We start from the raw sequence: 10,915 nt of genomic DNA, 5'->3' as shown, positions 1-10,915 counted from the left end.
ATGATGTCACTGTCTCCCCAGCAGTGACGTCACTGGCAAGCCAGACTGCTTGCTCTGAGTCGAACAGCTAGAGGACCAGGCGAGCTGGGGTGTGGCCAGGTGGGCGGCTGGAAATATGTCACCAGTCTCGGGCGCCAACCCCCAACAGAGCCAAAGGCTCTTATTAAGCCCCAGGTGCCTTGGAAACCAGAGGGGAGGCCATCAAGGTGCCCACCACCTCTGGTTTAAGTGCGTCGTTTTAGAGATAGGAAAACAAGTGCCCGGAGAGGGCAGTGCCTCTCCCAAGGTTACATAGCAAGTGAGCGGCTGATGAAGAAAGGGACCCCACCCTCCCGTCTCCCAGCACAGTGCTCTGTCCTCCAAGCGCGTTTCCTGGGACATGGTGCCCAGCCAGGGGCCACCCTCCCAGTGTCCTGTTGGGTTAGGGTGGGAGGGGAGGCATGAGGGCTGGAAGAGAACAGGGGCTGTGTTCAAGTGGAGACAGGACAGGGGGTCCACGCCCCCTGGAACTCCCAGTGACAGAGGGAGGAGCACAACTCGGAATCGTCCCCCTACTTGCTCCTCCCACAATGTCATCTCCTCCGGGCACTCTCCACCCACTGCCCAGAAAACGCGCATCCAACGATATGTGGGAACTGGACCCTCACCCATCGTTGAGTGTTCACGAATTTGGCAGACCAGCGTTTAAACACAGTCATGATTAAAAATTAAAGAATTTAAACCTGTACGTAAATAAATACAACTAATCACTTCCTAATTTATTTTTTTGCATTGTACTGTTATCTATGCTCTTAAGGTTATTTAAATCTATCGTCTCTGTAGAGTGGGAACGCTGTATAATAACAGGCTACTGGGCATCTCTCCCGCACTGAGTTCAGGAACTTCACACTCCATAGCTTGAAATTGACCATGGTGGGTATATTTACACCACAAAAATGGGCAAATGCTACAGATCAGGGACTTCCCCCCCAGAGAACCAGTGGTTAACCAGCTCCCCTCTGCCCGCATCTAATTTATCAGCAAAGCTCTCGCTCTGAAATAGTAATAGAATCTGACCACTTGTAACCCTCCAGGGCCCCACCTGGACCCAGCCTCCATCCACCTGGGCTATTGGAGTTGCCCCTCACCCCCTCCGTGCTTCTGCCCTGCCACCCCCACAGTCCATCCTCCACCCAGCTGCCAGGAAAACCTTTCTCAACTTAAAGGACCAATGATGTCAAACAGAACGAGACAAAGACACCTTCCCCTGCACCACCTCTGAGGCACCTCCTGCCCCTCCAGTTCGCGCTCCGTACTGAGCCAAGGATCTTCCGGGCCGCTTGCAGCCTCTCCCATGCTCCCTGGCCTGCACGACTTGCCCCATCATCACAGATTGCCTCTTTCTCATCATTTATGCCTTCTTCTCAGGTGTCTCCTCCAGGAGGCCCTCACTGGTCTGCAGAAGCCACCCCCAGCCACCCTATGCTCCAGCACCCACCGGATTTCTGTCTTTGCACAAAACTCTCTCTGATCTCCCAGGTCTCTGTTTATCATCGGTCCTCACACAGAATGTAAGCCCCATGTGGGTAGGGTTTCTCTCTGTCCCACTCACGGCTGTATCCCCAGCACCTAGTGCAACGCCCAGCACATAGTAGGTGCTCAATAAATACTTGAACCAATGAATGAATCCATAGAAGGATATTGAGGAACTCTAAAACTGCTATCTGCACACATGATGGGATTGAAGACGAGGTTTGCGGGATGTGACCCCAGCCCACCGCCACCCTTCCTCTGCTCCTACCAGCCTGTCCTGCCTTGGGTGTCCCCGACTGTGGTTCCCTCCCAACACCCCACTCAGTCCTGACATCCAGCATGCTCCCTGCCCCTTCCCACAGCTCCTCCTTCCCCATGGGCTTGTTGGGAACAAGCAGGAGGAATTCCTGGCCCCGAGTCAGGGGAGGTGCCCCGGCAGGCGGGAGGCAGCACACACACACGCCAGGGACCGTTCCGAATTCCAGCTCCCACGAGCTTGCTGGGAGCGTGCCAAGCGGGGCCAGGGAGGGGTAGGGCTCCCCTCCTCATAGAAGCCGGGAGGGCACAGGGGAGCCTGGGGAAGGGCCATGGGCGGAAGGAGCAGATGGTCAGAGTGGCCATGGTCAGAGCCCTGCAGGCAGACAGCTCACTGCCTCCAGTGCCCAGATGGGAAGACTGAGGCCCCCTGGTGTCAAACTCTGAGCTCCTGATTCTTCCCCAGCCAAAGATCTGGGGTGACAGGGTGTTGTGGGGGCAAGGAGGGGGGCGATCAGTCTGTGACCAGAGACTAAATATCCAGAGAAAAAGAGAGGTATCTGAGGAACAGGTTAACCGGAGACCCCCTGGGAAGAGCCCTGGACAGGCAGGGGTGTTTCCTTGAGCTGCCCCTGCCCTCGGTGGGACTGGAAAGCCCCTCCCTCCCCGACTGTGCGTGGAATCCCCACTGTTCAATGGGGGGTTGCCCTAGGTGGGGCCAACAGTCAGCCACTGTGAACTCAGTGGGCAACAGGAGGGTTTCCCAGGGAGAGAAGGTGGTGGCATAGCTTGTGGAAGGCTCTCAGCCTGGCCTCTTCTGGGTCCCCCTCCTGGCCCGTCCCCACCCGGTCCTGGGTCAGGGCCAGGTGCCATGAGCTCAGGCAGCAGCCCCTGCCCAGCTGTCAGCACCAGACCTGCCGCCAACACCCACACCAGTGCACCTGGCCTGCCACCGTGCCACCCTGCCACCACCCCCTCCCCAGTTCCTACTCCCTCCCCCAACCAATCCCTGTGGCATCATCAACCCAAGGTGTGGCATCAGACAACTGGATCTAAACTCCCAGAACCACAATGCCTTTGAACTAGAAAATTCTAGAACCATGGTTCGTAAAACCAGAAAATTCCAGGACCATCAAGTATTGGAACATTTTCCATTCCAGGCCCAAGATCTCTCAGAACCAAATAATTTCAGAAATGCAGTGTCTTGCAACCAAAGATCAAAACCACAGAAACAGATTTAGGGAATTCTGGGAACAAGGGCTCTGAGAAGCAGAAAATTCCCAAACAACAATCCCATTGTCCCAGAAGACACGAGCCGTGCGTTGTCCCCAGCACCGAGACTATCGACGTCCAATAGCAAAACAGGCCAGGCCCTGGCAAGGGTCCTTCAATGTGGTCCCTGCCTGGGGGCAGTTTCTTTGCAGCAGGAACAGCAAAGGCGGGAAGGGAGAGAGGAAGAGAGGGGGCGCTTCTGAGCTGAGGGCCTCTCCTCTAGGCCCTGGGCGGCTACCTTTGCCAAGAAAAGAGAAAAGAAAGAAAGCTGTTGATGCCACAGGTTTGGGCGGCGGGTATGTGGTCACAGGGGGTGGCATGGTCCCCCCCTCTCCCCGGCCGCAGGAGCTCGGAATTTTCTCCTGGCAGGAAGGGCCCACCCTCCTATGAATGGAAACAATCCTTGGCATCTGGCCCCTGAGGTGTGCAAGGCCTTTGACAATCAAGCATTATTATCCTCCCTGCCTCACTCCCAGCCCAGTGCAGAGGGAAACCAAGGCAGGTGGGGTCTCTGTCTAAACCAAGAACCTGACTCTGCCCCTGGGAGGGGCCTGGGTCAGCCCTGGCAGAGGAGGTGGCAGCAAAGACCACAGAGGGCACCGGTTTACCCAAAGTCGATTACTCAGCACGCTGTGGCAGTCTCTTTTTGCCACCACTAAGGCTCACTTCCACAGTCTCTTCTTCTAGGCAGTCTTCACGGATCATTGCCTCATTCCTGGGCCCCTTTAGCCCCTTAAGATTTTACTACTCCACCAGGCAGTGTGCTCTAACTACTCAGGCCTTGTTCTCTACATATTTGGTGCAAAAATATTTCATCTTCCCAGTCTACATGATGATGGTGTCTCCCCATCAGCCTGGAACCAGAAGTCTTGGGCTGAAGCCTCCACATCCCTGCTCAAATACCTCCCATGGCTCCCCATTGCCCCGGGACAAAGTCAAACACACCCTGGTACTCATTGAGGAGGCGCCTGAGGCTGCACTCCAGCCTCACCCCTGGGTCCCACGGGGCATGGGTCTTACCCAGTCCCTGGCAGCCCCCACCAGGCCATCTCTGTCTCTCACTACCCCACTCCCTGCAGCCCCTTTCCTTCGCCCTTCCTCTCTGGCCAGAGCATCCTCATGCCCGAGGCCTCCACTGAAACCACTTGCCTGGGGCCAGTGCCTCCTCTGCAACCCCCACTGCACAGCAGGTGGTGGCCTCTCCCTGGGTACCCACTCCCAGAGGCTGGGTTGGGTTTCACTCAGGCTGGATCTTAGACCAATCCCAATTGTGAATATTTACTGTGGGCCCCCTACTGGCCTCTGCCCCTCACATGCCTTAGAATCCTGAAAACAACGATAGACAGTGGGTTCTTGTCTGATCATTCCCATTTTTCAGATTATGAGACTGAGGCATACTGTAGCTAAATGGCTTCCTCAAGGTTACACAGTTAGTGGCTGAGCTGGGATCGGGACCCTGTAAGTCCAGCTCCAGAGCCCACATGCTGTCCCATGAGGTCACCATCCAAGGAGAGGAAAGATAGAAACACCGAACCCCACAGCACTGGGGAGTCTGGGGGCACCCAGGAGCGAGAGACCACATAGCTCAATCCCCTGAGGCCCCGAGGGGGCACGTCCCTTGTTTCAGGAGCCCTTCCCCCCCACATACTCTATACACACAGGGAGACACACAGACACAGAGACACGACACATGCTCGTGGCCTCTGGGACCGGCTGCAGGAAGCACTCAGCTGCCCAAGCCTTTTTCACTTCAGCTTTTCCTAAATTTGCTTTGAGGAACTTGTTACTTGGCGTTCTCCCCTCTCTCTCACGCGCTCCAGACCACATCCCTTCCCACCCTGACTTCTCTGGAAGTCTGAAGAACAGTGACCCAACGAAAGGGAGTGGGAAAGAGACAGTAAACGTGAGGAATAATTTCAGGCTACCGATGATAGCAGGTGATTGTGCTGTGAGAAAGAGCCGAGGTGAGGCTGGGGATGTGTCAGGAGTGCTGGGGGAGCAGGGTGCCATTGTGACGAGGGTAGCTAGGACAGGCCTCCCTGACAAAGGGGCGTCTCTGCAAATTTCTACATGAGGGACATTCTAGGAAGAGGAAGAGCCAGTGCAAAGGCCCTGAGGCAGGAGTGAGCCTGCCATGTTAGAGAAACAGAGAGGAGAGAAGGCCAGCGTGGCCGTGGCTGAGTGGGGAGAGGGAGGGCGGGGAGGTCAGGGAGGTGCAGGGCCCGGCCCACTGCGGTGACTTGGGCTTTTAACTACTCTGCTTCCAATGGAGGCTCTGCAGGGTTTGGAGGAGAGGAGGGATGCTTTTTTTTTTTTTTATTGTGGTGAAATACACATAATATAATATTTACCATCTTAACCATTTTTAAGTGTACGTTTTAGTGGTATTAAATACATATCCATCCTTACAACACTTTCTTTTCATCTTGTAAAACTGAAACTCAGTATGGAGGAACGCAATCTAACTTGTTTTAATAGGATCGCTCTGGCTGCTGGATGGAGAATAGACATGACTGTTCAGAATGGAAGCAGGGAAACCAGACAGAAGGCCAGAGGGTTGGGCACTGCCGCAGAGGCAGGCCCCCAGGGTTGCACTATGGCCAAGCAGCTGAGTGCTTCCTGCAGCCGGTCCCAGAGGCCACGAGCATGTGTCGTGTCTCTGTGTCTGTGGGTCTCCCTGTGTGTATAGAGTATGTGGGGGGGAAGGGCTCCTGAAACAAAGGACGTGCCCCCTCGGGGCCTCAGGGGATTGAGCTATGTGGTCTCTCGCTCCTGGGTGCCCCCAGACTCCCCAGTGCTGTGGGGTTCGGTGTTTCTATCTTTCCTCTCCTTGGATGGTGACCTCATGGGACAGCATGTGGGCTCTGGAGCTGGACTTACATCTGGGTGACCTTGGGAGAAATAACTTCATTTATTCTTAAATTTATTTGTTTTTCATGCCTTCAGTCAATTGGGCTTTCAGTGAACAGTGATTGAACACCTACTATGTGCTCAACACTGTGCTGAGTTGAGAGGGCACAAGAATAGCAAAACAGACACAGGCCCTGGCTGGGAATGTAGATACAGAGCCCAAAGCAGCACAAATGATAATATGCCGATAGTCCTGGCGTGGGTGGTGAGGGAGAGCAGAGAGAACGAACATCAGAGGACCCTGATGTTCTGGGGAGGATCTGGGGAGGCTTCCAGAAGGAGGTGACATTGGAGCCAAGGCCAGAAGGTGAGTTGGGGTTACTCACCACAGAAAAGAAGGAAAAGCATTCCAGGCAGAGGGAACAGCCTATGCAGAAGCTCTGAGGCGCTGGCCTCCTGCTTCTATGAAAGGCTTCCTCTCCTTCCTCTCCTCCAGGTAAAGGGGCCCAGAGGAGCCTGGTGTGAAGCCCAGATTCCTCCTCTATAAAAGGGGGTCTGCTTAGTGCCTACTTCCCCGAGAGGAGGAATAAATGAGCCAATGCAGGACAAGTGCCAGGTTTGGTACCTGGCACACGGCACATTATGGACCACAAGGTCAACTTCCCCACCGCCACCGACCCCATCCTGGTCTGGAAACGGGGCCTCTTGTGATGAGGTGTGATGGAGAGTCTCAGGGAAGCCCACCCACAACCCACTCCCAACGCCCTCAGCTTGCTTCCTGCTGCCTGAAATCTCTCTATTACCAACTCATTCCTTTCCATTGTAATTTCCCACCCTTCCAGAACCACCCATTCCTACTCAGGTTCGCGCAGGGTATTGCTCAGCCTTCACAGCTTAGCTCAAGCCTCCCTCTTTCAGGAAGCCTTCCCTGATTGTTGCAGCACATGGAGCCTCTCTCTGTCTCTCTGTCTCTCTCTATCTCCTCACTTTGCACTGGTCTTTGGTCTTCAGAGTCCCAACCTCAGAGTTGAAAGAGACCTGAGAAATTGTCCAACCCAGACCTCCCTGAGCCCCCATGCTGCAGATGAGAAAACGGAGGCCCACGCACTGAGCTCTCAGGGCTGCTCGGACGGGGGCCAGGCTGTCCTCGATGCCTAACCCGGTCACTGTCCAGCCTGCCACCCAGCCAGAGCAGGTCAGATTTACCATTGGTGTCACACATACAAAGGAAATGTGAAGGCACCCTCCATGCAGCAGGATTCCTCTGGAAATGGCTCTTTTGCAAAGAGAGGTCCCCATGCAGCTGGCGTTTCTTCCTTTGCTTGCCAAATGGAACCCCCAGGCGTTCCTTTAACAGCTCTCTGGTCATTGGACCTGGTCATTGTATCCAGGTTCGTGCTATCGATCAAGTTTTTAAAAATAAAAGCAAAGCTTCGAATTCCCAAATTCAAAGCCTCAGTAAAACAAGCTCACTCTGAGGGCCAAATCAATAGCTAGGGGCTGATTTGGCCCTTGGGCTGCCAATTGCCGCTTGTGGCTTAGCGGGCTGTGGGTGCCAGACCAGGCATGGCCATGTGCTGGCTGTGTGAGCCTGGGCGAGTCAGCCGCCCTCTCTGAGCCCTGGTTTTGCCATCGGTGAAATGGAAGTAATATTGCCTTCTGATAGGGCTGCCACACACTCAGCATTTACTCATGGAGAGTGTGGACCAGAGGTGAGGATGGACCCTACGGGCTGGGCATATTCCATGCAGGATCCCATTGAATTATCCCTATAACCCTGGATGCTGCCATGGCCCTGGGAGGAGACTGAGCCAGGATCCAGCCATGGCTGGCTCTTCCCCACCACGCGGAGCCACCTTGGCCTGTTCAGGATGACTATGGGGGCCCCACATTGATGGAAGCACAAGAGCCTGTAATGAGCTGGTAGGTAAACCGGGGCCAAATTGTGAGGAGCCTTGAATGCCACACCAAGGTGCCTGCTGCATAGTAAGTGCTTAATAAATGTTTTATATATAGGAATAAATGAATGTGCAATGTGGAGCCACAGAGAGCTTTGGAGCAGGGAGGGCCTGCCTTTGCTATTTCTGGAAAGTGCCTAGAATAGTGCCTGGCTCCCCAGGAGGCAGAGCAAGGTTAAGCACACCTTGTGCTTTTCCCAGACCCTCGATTACCCTCCCACCCCCTGCTCTGTGCCCCAGGATGCTGACCTCTAGGGATTGCATCCACCCAGCTCCTTCGCCAGCTTCCAGTTGGGTTCAGCCACTGGGAGTCACCAGCAGGAGATCTGAAGGTTAAGGCCGGTGGTGAGCTGGTTTAACAACCAGCTCTCTGAAAGAAAGGCCCGGATGTAGTGTCTCCAGTTTCCCTGGTGTACAGGCTTCCATGTGGGTGGAGATGGACTCATTGATGAATGGGTGACGGCGTGGGCCTCAGTGTTGCCGTGTCAGAATGTTCAGTGTCATGGCCACAGTGGAAAATGGTGTGGTTGTGTCAGAGTCAAGGTGTGTCCACAGGCACTGGTATAGAAATGGTCTGGTGTGCTCGTGGGAGCTGATGTCCCCTCTGCTCAGGCTCACTCCTGTAAAGTGGGGGTGATACAAACGCTCCTGGCTCCTGTCAAGGGGACGGCACGAGCAGGACGAGGCACATCCCTGCCTTGCTGGCTGCCCAGAGGGTGGTGAGTCTTCACAGCATGACTGTTGCCTGGGTCCCTGTTTTGTGCTCCACACTGGGCGACCAGGCTCCAAGGAGTGGCCTGACATGGAGCGCGGGCCTGCTGGAGCCGGGGGACGAGGTGGTGGCCAGTAAGGATGAGGAAGTCGGCGGGCTGGCTATCTTTAGCGCCTTCTCTCACAGCACTTTTCCTCTGCCTGGCTGTGTGGGGCTGGGGCTTGGAGGCGCCACTTCTCCAGTCACATGAAGCCAGTGACCTGGAGGCCAGCTGTGGGGCCGGGCCCGAAGAGGGTGGGGCTGGCTTCAGGACCAGCTCTTCCACCCACACCTGTCTGCTGGCAGCCCTGAGGGCAGCATCCCCTGCCACCCCGTCTATCGTCTATCGTGCAAGCAGGGGCCCCTGTGAGCTTGTGAGGGGGGCAGAAGCCAAGGGACATTGGTGCTGCAGTGGCTGCTGGGAAGTGGAGTACCTCCCTCCTCACAGGAGCCTCCAGGCCCCCTCAGTGTGGATAGTGTGGTCCAGTGGTTAGCACTAGAGTTCTGGAGCCAGGGTTTGAATCCCTGCTTCACTGCTCCTGAGTCTGACCTGAGGGACCTTTGCTGAGCCTCTCTGTGCCTCGGTTTCCTAATTGTGAAAGTGGAAGTGGGAATAGGAGCACCGACTCACAGCTCGTGGGGCTGTTATGATCACTCAGTGAGATGCAGCATCTAAGACGCCTGGCAGAGCACATTCTGGCTCTGTGACCTTAGAGGATTCTTTTTCTAGGCCCCCACTTTCCCCATCTGTGAAAAAGAAATAGTGGTTGCAAGGAACTCTGAAGTGTCTAGCACACAGCTTGGCACACAGTAGGTGTTCAACAAATGAACGAGCACCCTACTCTCTCTTAAGCCAAAATGTGTTTTACAGGCCCCGAGTAGCATCCCAGCCCTACCTGTTAAACACTGTGTGCCTCTGAGCAAGCTGGGCAAGTTGTTTGGTCTCGCTGCGCCTCAGTTTCTTATCTGTGAAATGGGGTAATAACAGAAACTGCCTCAAGGGGCAATCCTGAAAACGAAGTTTATAGACAGAGTACTTAGGATGGTGCCTGACAGGCGTGAGGTATCCACAATTACTACCACCTGCCAGCTTGGGCACTGCACTCTGGAGGCATTTAAAGTCCGTGTGAGTACTGGTCATTGTGGGCCAGGGGGCTGATGGATGCTCAAGACATGGTAAGGATTCTGACATTTTAGCAGTTCTGATGTGTTACTAGGCCCCGGAATGTTCCTGAGTGCTGCTTCCCTCATTCCTGGGTCGTGGGCATTCCTCTTGTCTCTAGTGATGTTTGGGTCAGGCCCCTCCTCTCTTGGTGGTCCAGTCAGCGTCTGAACCTGATGCTGAAAGGGTGGGGAAGGCTACTTGGGCTCCTGGGAGCAGGCCGGGAACCTGGACTTGGGGTGGGGGGCGGGATGCTGGAGACCCTGAGTGCCAGCAAGAGCAGTGAGACATCCATGGCAGGCGGGGTACCAACAGAAAATTCAGACAAGTAGCTGCGTGCTGAGAGCCGACGGGAGGAGGGTAAGGCTGCTGGAAGCACAGGGCTGGGCACCTGGGGTGTGGGGTGCGGGGGGAGGTGAACAGAGGGGGCCCGCACAGCGCAGCCCCCACTGGCAAGGCTCTGTGAGAATCCAAGGGAGAGCACCTGGGGCGAGGCAGCTGTCCACCCCCTCCACCCCCCAAGGCCACCCCCAGGTGAGCTCAGGGAAGTCACTGGCTGTTGTACCTTTTAAGGTGATAGTGGCTCCCGCCACCTCCTTGTTCCCACTTGCTCAGAAATTCCCAGCAGGTTTGGTTTTATTTGTTTTTTTAAGAGGAATGGAATGAGACTTCTTGTTCTGTCACCGCAGAATTCCATTGAGGCCTGTCTGGGGGTTCTGGTGACAGGAAGCCAACAGAGATGTACCCTCAGTGACACTCACAGACTGCAGGAGACTGAGACAGCCACCCCGACCGCAGGCCCCCAGAAATGCCTGAGGACCCTGGTCTGGGACACCCAGACACACACAAGCACAGGCATGTCCCAGAGATGCAGGGAATAACATTTACTGAGCACCTACTATATGCCTGGCCCTGGCTAGGGAGATTCAGTCCTGCCTTCAGAGCTCCCTCACAGACCTTCCCCTGGGAAGCTGCCTCCCCAGAATCTGAGCCTGGAAGCCTCGTTCCCCCAGGGCCTTTGCACCTGCTGTTTCCTCTGCTTGGTCTGTCCTTCCTGCAGAATTCCCACGGGCTGGCTCCTTGGCACCTTCAGCTCTCAGCGAGGCCTCCCCGCCCCCATCACTGTATCCCAGGGGCCTGTTCATTTCTTCACAG

The sequence above is a fragment of the Rhinolophus ferrumequinum genome, chromosome 10, assembly GCF_004115265.2.
Source record: "Rhinolophus ferrumequinum isolate MPI-CBG mRhiFer1 chromosome 10, mRhiFer1_v1.p, whole genome shotgun sequence".
Lineage (NCBI taxonomy): Eukaryota > Metazoa > Chordata > Mammalia > Chiroptera > Rhinolophidae > Rhinolophus > Rhinolophus ferrumequinum.
The sequence above is the reverse complement of the archived record's forward strand: the minus strand, read 5'-3'. Positions refer to the sequence as shown.